This window comes from Chrysochloris asiatica, unplaced genomic scaffold (assembly GCF_000296735.1).
Source record: "Chrysochloris asiatica unplaced genomic scaffold, ChrAsi1.0 scaffold00009, whole genome shotgun sequence".
In the NCBI taxonomy this organism is placed as follows: Eukaryota; Metazoa; Chordata; class Mammalia; order Afrosoricida; family Chrysochloridae; genus Chrysochloris; species Chrysochloris asiatica.
This window is the reverse complement of record NW_006408527.1, coordinates 24,505,750-24,517,368: the sequence shown is the minus strand read 5'-3', so window position 1 is coordinate 24,517,368 and position 11,619 is coordinate 24,505,750.

Sequence of the window (11,619 nt, the reverse complement as noted above, 5' to 3'; positions counted from 1 at the left end):
CTTCCTTATTCACTGTCCAGTTTTCGCATCCATATGAGGTTATTGAAAATACCATGGCTTGGGTCAGGCACCTTAGTCCTCAAGTTGGCATCTTTGCTCTTCAACACTTTAAAAAGTTCCTGTGCAGCAGATTTGCTTAATGCAATATGTCATCTGATCTCTTGACTGCTGCTTCCGTGAGGGTTGATAGTAGATCCAAGTGTTGATAGTGGATCCAAAAAAACAAAGTCCTTGACAACTTCAATCTTTTCTCCGTTGATAAGAATGTGGTTTATTGGTCCAGTGGTGAGGATTTTTGTTTTCTTTACATTGAGATGCAATCTATACTGAAGGCTGTGGTCATAGATCTTCTTCAGTAAATGTTTTAAGTCCTTTTCACTTTCAGCAAGCAAGGTTGTATCATCTGCATATAGCAGATTGTTAATGAGTCTTTCTCCAATTCTAATGCCAAGATTTTCTTCATATAACACAGCTTCTTGGATGATTTGCTCAGCATACAGGTTGAATAAGTATGGTAAAAGAATACAACCTTGTCACACATCTTTCTTAATTTTAAACCATTCAGTGTTCCCATGTTCTGTTCGAACATCTGCCTCTTGGTCCAGGTACAGATTCCTCATGAGCACAATTAAATGTTCCAGAATACTCATACTTCGCAGTGTTGTCCATAGCTTGTCATGATCTACACAGTCGAAAGACTTTGCGTAGTCAATAAAGCACAAGGAAACATCTTTCTGATATTCTCTGCTTTCAGCCAAGATCCATTGGCCATCAGTAATGATATCCCTCATTCCACGGGTTCTTCTGAATCCAGCAGTTTGCCACTCTGGCAAAGACAGGTTGAAAAACTAATAAAAAATAACCTATCTGGTGATGGGTGTTCTGCAGTTAGTATATTATGCTATTTGTATAATTAAATGGAATAAAAATTAGAGTTTTAAGATTATATTAAGTGCAAAAGGTGCTAAATTTAAACACAACATAATTAAGTTTTTGTGGTAACAGAAAATGCTATAACAATTCCAATTTTTTAGCTTATCTGTAATCTCAAACATTTTGCCTCTGAAATATTATGTGGTGGTGGTGTTAGCTGCTGCCAATTCACCTCTGACTCCTGGTCAAATCAAGTCACCTGCTCTGTCTTCATTGTTGTTGGTATGCCCAAGTCTATTACTGGGGTCACTGAATGCCTTCCAACCCAGAGCCACAAGGTTTTTCTTCCTAGTCTTAGTCTGGAAATGCCACTGAAACCAGTGTCCACCATGAATGATGCTGCAGCTATTTGGAAAACCAACGGCATAGCTTCCAGAATCACAGCAACATGCAGATCACTGCAGTGTAACAAACAGGTGGTGGAATTACTTGGTAAACATAAATTGATTAGGTTGTAACCTTCTGGGAAATGCAAAGGGACATGAGTCTTAGTTTCCTAGTGCTGCAATAGCAGAAATACCACAAGAGGGTGTTTAGCAAACAGAAGTTTATTTTCTCCCAATATAGAAGGCAAGAAGTCCTAATTCAGAGCTTTAATTCTAGGGAAAGTCTTTTTGGGTCAGTTAGCAGCCTAATGCATGGGCCACAACACCACTAGTGGTGGTGGTGGTGGTGATATACCGTGGAGTAGGTTCCAACCCATAGTGATCCTGTACGGGATTTCCGAGGCTGTAAAATCCTTGTGGGAGCAGGAAGCCTCATCTTTCTCCCATGGAACAACAGGTAGTTACAAACTACTGACCTTGAGGTTAGCAGCCCAATTCGTAACCACTACACTACCGGAGCTCCTTACTGTATCACTAGTGCTTCTTAATCACAAGCACAGGAGTTAGGATTTACAATATATATTTGGGTGTGGCAGGGGGGATGCAAATGCAATGCATAACAACCTGAAAAATCTAAAAGTTAACTGGTGCTGCTGGTGAGTTTATGTCATTGAATCGGTTTGGACTCATAGACACCCTGTATAGGGTTTCCAAGGCTTTAAATCTTTACAAGAGTAGAAAGCTTCATTTTTCTCCTGTAAAGCAGTTGGCAGATTTGAACTGTTAGCCTTTCAGTTAGCAGCCCAACTCATAACCCACTATGCTACCAGGTCTCCTTAAAAAGCTAGATATTCAGTCATTAAATAAATGCTTGAGGTTATAACTTGTTAAATTCAGAGTAATAAAAAAATTGAAACTCCTTTTTGTTTTGCAATTTAATATAGTATGAGATGTAATTCAATTAACCCTTTCTTTTTTCTTTTCTTCTGCCCTCAATATATAATGGAAAATGTTTCATAAGTGCATTTCCGCTCTTACTGTATGACAGTCAGTAGAATGATGTTTTGACAAATCATAGAGTGCTCTAAATTTTCTACTTTATCATTTTTTATTAGACACTTTCTTATTTTGCAATGTGCTAAGATGGCACCAAAAAAAAAAAGTCTATTAGAGTGACTAAAATACAAACCATGATTGTATTATGTAGCCCTTTATAAGATCTGGCCATATAAAAGATTTCAATCTAGAGGAACACCTATTATTTGAAAGACTGTTTTACTTGTGTGGTCTACCAGATAATGTTAGGTATATAGCATTCAATTTCATGAACTGAGGCTATAGGAGACCCATTTTTTGTGGCTTCATATTTTATAAGTAATTACTAAGCAATTCCTAAGGTCATCACTTTGAATAGTCTATAGTTTCTTTTGGGAAAAAAGTAGTTCATATCATTTAACTGTTTGCCTGAATGTTTTCAAAGCCCTGAAATGGAAACAAAAAGGAACTGAGTTTGTTTCATTTACTCTAAGTAAAGATGTGAACTTTAAGTCATTAGGCAGAGATCATAGACTGTGGTAAACATGGGGAAGTCTGCAGACGAGTAAAGCCTTAAACAATTCAATTGCCAAAAGATTGACTAAGGCTCTGTTTAATTATTAGTGCTATAAAAAGAGAGTAATATTTACCTGGCCATAATAATACTGTGTAAAAGTCACTTATCTTTCCTGCCAGGTGCCACATTTCTCACAGGTATTCAAAAGAATGAGAATAAACCTTTACTTAGTCTCTCCTTTCCAACATCTGCCATCCACCATCTTATATAATTGGGGGTTGGGAGGTATTCTTACAGAAGCTGATTTTTAAAAAACAAAACAAAAACCTAGCTGAGGTCATACAATCAGTAATAATTGCCTTTGCTAGTGAACTAAATAAGCAAAAATGTACCATGAACCACCAGTTGGGCAGGAACTGCCTGGTTCGGTGATTATGAATTCTTCATAAATGCCCAATATTTGACACAATCAGTCCATGTGAATGATGAATGGCTTAGGGTGCTTGTTCTTTTTGTTGTTGTTGTTGTTGTTTTAGCATGTTTGTTCTTAAAAACCCAAATTATAAACATAGTTAATTGGCATATGTTCATATAAGGTTGTTGATGTTGTTTTTGTTAGGTATCATTGAGTTGAGTCCAACTCATAGCAAACCTGTAGGGCCAAACAGAACTGCCGATCATTAGGAGCGCAGGTCTCCAGGTCTTGTCTCCCAGAATGGCTGATGGGTTCAAACTGTAGACATTCCAGATAGTACCCACAAGGGTAACCCTGTACCACCGAGGCTCCTGTCACATACCCAACACCAAACCCACTGCTGTCCAGTCAATTCTGACTTATGATGACCCCATGAGACAGAGTAGAATGGATCCACTGGGCTTCCGAGCTTGTACATCTTTATGGGAACAGACAGACTCATCTTTCTCCCAAGGAGCAGCTGGTGGATTTGAACTGACAACCTTTTTTTAACAGCTCAACACTTGATCCACTGTGTCACCAGAGCTCCTTATACAGAATACCCATCAGGAATTTAATTTAACAAAAATATCAGCTCCTAATTGATATGTCATAATATCTTGGAAAAGGAGCTCTGGTAGCGTAGTGGTTACGAATCGGGCTGCGAGCCACAAGGTCAGCAGTTCAAAACTACCAGCGGTTCCACGGGAGAAAGATGAGGCGGTCTGCTCACGTAAAGATTTACAGCCTCAGAAACCCTGTGTAGAGTCGCTATGAGTTGGAACCGACTCCACGGCACATAACAACAACAATATCTTGGAAGAGTGTATTCAGGAAGTTTGCAAGGACTGTAACTCATTAACTTAGCTTCAACATCATCATGCAATATGAGTTCAGATGACATTGTTGATTGCCTTTTGGATTCTGGCAAAGATGCGTTGGAGTCATTAGTTATCTGTCAATCATTTACAAATCCTTTCTGAAATCAGTTAGCAAATAATGTTTTATCATTATCAATATGTATCCTTGCAAATTGAAGTCACTCTAGTGTTCCATGTGATGGTATCTGATGGGTTGTGAAGGGGTTGTAAACAGAAAGCTATGATGAAAAATGCTCAAATTTACTAAAAGGAAAGTAAGAATGTGCCTTAATTGAGAAAAAGAATTCTTAACAATTGAGGTTGTGATCTGTTTTGTTTTCCCTTGGTGTAGTTGGAACATGAGCCGTGGAATCATCATTGAGGCTGAGTCTGGAGCACCTGTTATTTGTACCACATGTGAATGTTACTCCAGCCTCTCTTTCACAAAAATATGTTCATTTCTCACAGAGTACTGAGTACCTGTTTCTACTAAGTTAGACTGATAGATAAGCTTCAAAAGACCAAAGTAACTCATTAATATAACATTTCCTCAGCATGCCAGCAAGTTCCACAGAAATGTGAGTAAGAGTGACAAAGAGAAACCAGCATTTTAAAGGTTCTGTTAGGAATTATTAGACAACCTGGTGATGTTCCCACCCCTCAGCTTGTTTCATACATTGTAAAACAATTCTGTCTCATCAGTCAAGTAGCATAGCATGAAATTCAATCTTTTTTGCTGTTAAATATTTTACTGACTAGTGGTTATAAGTCAGGCTGCTAAACTCAAAGTCAGCAGTTCGAAACTACTAGCCATTCTGTGGGAGAAAGATGAAGCTTTCTGTTCCCATAAAAATTTACAGCCTCAGAAACCCTATACAGGCTCACTATGAGTCAGAATTGACTCCACAGCACACAACCACCACCAGCAGCATATATTTAAAAGAGAATCAAAACAAATCACTTCATAATGCTAATTGTATGAATCATATTAGATCTTCTATAGGGCCATGTGGCTACATAACTGGGCACATTTCTAACATCCTCTCTGTCCACTGTGGCAGTTGTGGCCACTTCTGATTCTGATTTAAAGGGGCCGCCCAGACTCCAAGGCACCTAAAACCTATAGAAACATGAATCATTTCTGACCCAGTAATTAGAGTCTGAGTTGAAAACAGTTCAGAGCCAGTAGATCAGCTGAAAGACATTGGAATAGGAGAGGAGTTGAAAATTCTTTATTTTCATTTCCCTTCGGTTGTTCTCTCTTAATACAGCACTTTTATCAGATGTTGTTTCCCAACATTTCAACAGAAATAAAGTGAAAGCAAGAGGGGAAAAGAACAGTAACCAGAGTAAACAACAGTAAAAACAGGACCAGAAACTCTGTAAAGTGAATTGTCAGACAAGAACTACTAAATCTATTATCCTATGTGTGAAATTTTATTACAACAAATGTCCACATATTGAGTTACAAATTATCTGCACGTCTGCACACACAAACGCACATCATTTACTTCATTTTTTCATGTGCAAATATTGATAATGTTTAGAACTACATAAGGTTTAAAATGTGCATGGGCTTTAGTAATTGATAGAGGCAGTAATTTAGTGATTTAGTAATTGATAGAGGCAGATTCTCTTTCAGAAGCCTAAAGGAAGAAAAGAGACTAAATTTTTAATATTAGCATTCAAACTGTGTAGTGACACGAATTTATATTGTAACTTACCCAATATCTTCATCCAAATTTTGGAAAACGTCTCCTCCCTCTTTCTTAATTTCTCAATAAGCATACCGTGCTGGTCCCTTCCTAAAGTAAGGTACAATTTTGTAAGCCTTGGTCGGAAATTGCAGGTGTTATTGAATATTGTTGCATGCTCTCCAGTCCATTTGGATTTACAGTAATCCTAAACGACAGAGTGGGATTGCCCCATAGGGTTTTCAAGGCTGTAATCTTTACTGGAGTCATGTCTTTTTCTCCTGCAGAGTCATTGGTGGGCTCAAATCTCCAAGCATCCAATTAGCAGCCAGATCCGTAACCATTGTGCTACCAGGGCCCCTGCTAAAAGGTATCAATATGATCATAGAAGCAGTTTCTTCCTCTGTAAAACTTAGTCTTCCATAGTAATGAAAACTTGGACCATAGCCTCAAAGCATTCTAATTTAAGCAACAGAGTTAATTAGACTATACTCTGGTCATTAAGGGGATGTGGCACTGTGAGTTAATATGTCAGATTGCAAAGCCATTTGAATTGCAAGGTCGGTGGTTCAAGGTCACCAGCTGCTCCTCAGAAACCCTATACAGGGTCACTATGGGTCGGAATCGACTCGACGGCACTTAACATAAACAACATAAGGGATATGCCATCACTTATCTGTCAATTTCTTGTACTGTGGAGGTCTGTGTGTTGCAGAGATACTGGAAGCTATTCCACCAGTATTTTAAATACCAGGAGGATCACCTGTGGTGGATAGGTTTCAGCTGAGCTTCCAGACTAAGACAAACTAGGAAGAAGGAGAGGCAGACTACATCTGAATGTCTAGGCACTGAAAACCTTATGAAGAGTAGTAACTATATGTACAGTCAGATATAGTGCTGGAAGAAGTACACCTCAGTACACTTTTTAAGTGAAGCAAAGGGTCATTAAAAAGACAGGAAGAAAAGACCAAAATGTATGTCAGAAGACACTCTGAAACTTGCTCTTGAGCATAGAGAAGCTGAAGCAAATGGAAGAAATGAGGAAGTAAAAGAACTGAACAGAAAATTTCAAAGGGCATCTCAAGAAGACAAAGTCAAATATTGTAATGAAATGTGTAAAGATCTGGAGTTAGAAAACCAGAAGGGAAGAACACACTGAGCATTTCTCAAGCTGAAAGAATGTAAGAAAAAATCCAAGCTTTTTATTTCAATATTGAAGGATTCTATCAGCAAAACATAGAGTGATACAGAAAGCATCAAAAGATGGAAGGAATACACAGAGTCACTTTCTCAAAAATAAATGGTTGATGTTCAATCATCTCAAGAGGTAGCATATGATCAAAAACTGACGGTACAGAAAAGAAGTTCAAGCTGCACTGAAGGCATTAGTGGAAAAGCAACACTCTAGGAGTTGACAGAATACAAATTTAAACCTTTCAATAAAGTGATGAAGCATTGGAGGTATTCATTCACCTGTGCCAAGGAATTTGGAAAAGAGCTACCTGGCCCACCAATTGGAGGAGCTCTATATTTGTGTCCTTTCCAAATAGAGGTAACCCAATGGAATATGGAAATCTTGAATAATATCATTAATATCATATACAAATAAAATTTTTCTGAAGATAAAATTTAAATGTCTGCAATAGTACATCAACAGGGATCTTCCAGAAATTAGAGCAGATTCAGAAGAGTGATACCAAAAAGATGTTTACTTGTGTATTATTCACTATGCAAAGGCTTTCAACTGTGTGGATCATAATAAACTATGGATAACTTTGTGAAAAATAGGTATTCCAGAACATTTAATTATGCTCATGAGGAATCTGTACATAGACCAAGAGGCAGTCATTAGAACGGAACAAGGGTATGCAGAATGGTTTAAAAACAGGAAAAGTGTACACCACTGCTGCATTCTTTCAATCTGTATGCTGAGCAAATAATACGAGATGCTGGATTATATGAAGAAAAACGTGGTATCAGGATTGGAGGAAGATTCATTAACAACCTGTGATATGCAGATGATACAACCTTGCTTGCTGAAAGTGAATTGCTGAAAGAAGAGGATCAACGACAATGGCTGTCAGTATAGACTGCATCTCAGTGTAAAGAAACCAAAATCTTCACAACCGGACCAATAAATAACATCATGATAAATGGAGTAAAGACTGAACTTTTCAAAGACTTCATTTTGCTTGGATCCAAAATCACAGAAGCAGCAGACAAGCAATCAAACAATGTATTACTGTAGATGAATCTGCTACGAAAGGCCTCTTTAAAATGTTCAAAAGCAAAGACATCAGTTCAAGAACTAAGTTGTGCCTCGTCCATGCCAGGGTATTTTCAATAGCCTCATAGGGTTGTGAAAGTTGGACAATGAACAAGGAAGACCACAGAAGAATTTATTCATTTGGGTTAAGGTGTTGGAGGAGAATATTAAAAGTGCCATGGACTGCCAGAAAAACAAACAAATGTGTCTTGAAGGAAGTACAGCCAGAATGCTCCTTAGAAGTCAGGATGGCAAGACTCTATCTAATACTCCAGATATGTTATCAGGAGGGACAAGTCCCTGGAGAAGGGCATCCTGCTTAGTAAAGTGGATGGTCAGCAAAAAAGAGGAAGATCTCCCAACAAGATTGATTGGCATAATCAACGGACTCAAGAGTAACAAGGATTATGAGGATTTGTGGGACTAGGCAGTGTTTCCTTCTGTTATACACAGGGTCACTGTAAATTGGAGTTAGACAGCACCTAACAACAACAATAAGGGATATAGAACCCTTGTTGCAAGCAGTTAAGAGCTGAACTATTAACCAAAAGATTGGAGCTTTGAATCTACCTTGGAAAGTTTGAAGCAAATTCTGGTAATTATTATTATTTTTTTGTGTGTGTATGAATTAAGTGAAGGTTTACTGAGAAGATCATCGGTTTTACATTCAACAAATCATACACTTTGTTTCATCACAATGTTTCATCTGTTTTTAACTCTCAGTTCCAGAGGCATATTTCTTTTAGCATTGCCCCTCATAAGTATCAAGCCCATCTACCTAAAGTTTACAGGGCTCAAATGAATTGTGAATTTACTAACTGTACAGTTCTGAAAAAAATGAATACAATTGTTTACCCAGAGCCAGTGTTGTAATTAACTGACCATGTATCCCAAGGTGTAGGGAGGTGCATTTTATAACAATCTTGACATTTGCTGCAAAAAGATATAACACTGTAGCCAATAGCACAGACTCATATGGTGAGCATCCCCTCCCTCAAGTCAGTAAATCCCTTCACAGCCTAGTCAGAACAGGCAGCCCCTGGTGCGCATGTGGAAATGTTTCCATTCATAGAAGAAATCTCAGCACAACTTCTATTCAACACCTTGTGAGGGGAAAATAACTGATAATATTTAATAATAGTAGATACAACCTATTTTAATTCATGTCAGATAACCTCTCTATTCAGACATATTCCCCGTTTTACAAAAACACATCAAAGTGCATATTTTTAAATAACAGGTGAGATCAACAGATCATTGTGTTTGATACAAATAATTATTTATATTATAAGAACATATCCTCTAAATAGAACATCATATTTGTTGTTTAGAAGCCAATGAGCAGAGCAGAGCTGTGGTCCAATGGGCTTTCTAGGCTGTAGCCTTTCAAAAGCAAATCACCAGGACTATTGTCCAAGGTGTTTCTGGTTGGTTATATATAACTCAGCCAGTGGTAACCTTTTAGCTAGTACTTGAGCACTAAACATTAAAAAATTAACAAACAAACAAACAAAAAAACACCTCTTCATTGTTAATTGAGTGAAGGTTTACAGAACAGGTGGTCAGTCCCACATTCAACAAATCATACACTTCATGCCATTACAATGATTGCAATCTCTTCATTGACCACCAGTTATCAGAATTTACCTCTATTCATTTTAACTCTTGCACTCTTGTGTCCTCCACTACCTTCATCTTTCCTGTGTCAGCCTCCCTCTTGTTATATTGCCTTCCCCATTATCCAAATTAAAATGTGTCTACCCTCTACAACAACAACGCTCTACCCCGTGCATAATTTTCTCTTCTTTCCCATCCCCAGTAACTACCATAGAATGTTTCTTTTAGCAAGAAAAAATTTTCTAAACTTTTTACAACAGTGGCCTCACACAGTATTTGTCCTTTTGTAATTAACTAATTTTACTCAGCATAATGTCCTTCAGGTTTATCCCTATTATGAGATGTTTTGCAGATGATTCTTCAATGTTGCGCCGTATTCCATTGTGTATATGTACCAAAGTTTATACCTATTCTGTTATACTCTGTCTCTTGTCTCATGCATGTAATCCATTTAAATCAATATGTAATTATTAATAGCTATGAATTGATTGCTGTCATTTTGCTGTGTGTATATTTTTGTGGTGTTATTAGTTGCTTGGTTCCACATAAATTTCTATGCTGAGTTCATTTTGTGTCTTTTCTTCTCATTTTCTTCATTGCTGTTATTTCATTATTTTACTAAATCCTTTTGATTTTCCTCATTTTCATTTTAATGCAAAGTTGTATTAATTTCCTTTGAGGTTATCTTGTACTTTATTAATTTTTTCACCCTGTTTTAAACAGTCTGTTTTATGTTGAAATCTACTTGACTTCCTTGCTATTGGAAAGTTCTGTATTTATACTGTTGTTGTTGTTAAGTGCTGTCGAGTTGGTTTTGAGCCATAGTGAACCTGTGTAGGGTTTCCAAGGAGCAGCTGGTGAGCTTGAACCACCGACCTTGCAGTTGAAATGACTTTGCAGTCTGGTTCATTAATCCATAGCACCAAACCAGGATAAGATTTTAGATTCCAAATTTTAACTCAACTTTAAGAAGCTACACTTGTCAATTTTGGCATAGTGTCAAAGAAAATTATACATAATTATCTAGAAAGGCTACTTATCCCTCCCTTTTCTAGCTTCATATCTGTAAAGTCACATTTTCTTATATACTTCAAATAAAACAATACATCACTTCAAACTGAATACTAAAGTGTATTTGAGAATCCAGCTGCTTTCTGTTAAGCCAGACACTGGAATGAATTGTGAAAATATTGCTCCCATTATTTTTTGTATAAAATATAACTGTTTTTAATGAAAATGTGCTATTTATATTAATGTCTTGGTGCAGCGCTGTCTACCACAAGACCAGTTTGAACTACAAGGTCAGCAGGTCAAACTCACCAGCCACTCCTTGGAAACAAACCCCATACAGGGTTGCTATGGGTCAGAATCAACTTGACGGCACTTAACAACAACAACAACATACTAATGTCTAATGTATTTCTTATTGCTATTTTAAAATTTACTAAATAGTTTTTAATTTTTTAATTTTTTCTATAGCAAAACTATATGTAGATATTTCTATATTTGCTACATATAGAAAACTATATGTAGCAAAATTTCTGGGGGACCCAAATAATTTTTAAGAAAGAAGTTGCTTTATAGAAGTCATAAGAGGGGGCTTCATCAAGCTTGTGGAAAAATAGAATTTAAAAATAATGGAATTTTTCAATGAAGTTTTTGAAGCCCCCTCACACATGAATATAGAGATCTAGTTTGACACTGTATTACGGTTGGATTGGAGTCCTGGTGTGGTGCTGTAGGTTTAATGAGCTGGACTGCAAGCTTGGTTTGAACTTCAAGGTCAGTGAAGTTCAAGCTCACCAGCTGCTCCTCAGAAGCCCTATACAGGGTCGCTATGAGTTGGAACTGACTCCATGGCACACAGCAACAACAACTGTTGGATTGTTCAGAGAAACAACAGCAAACACTTGACAA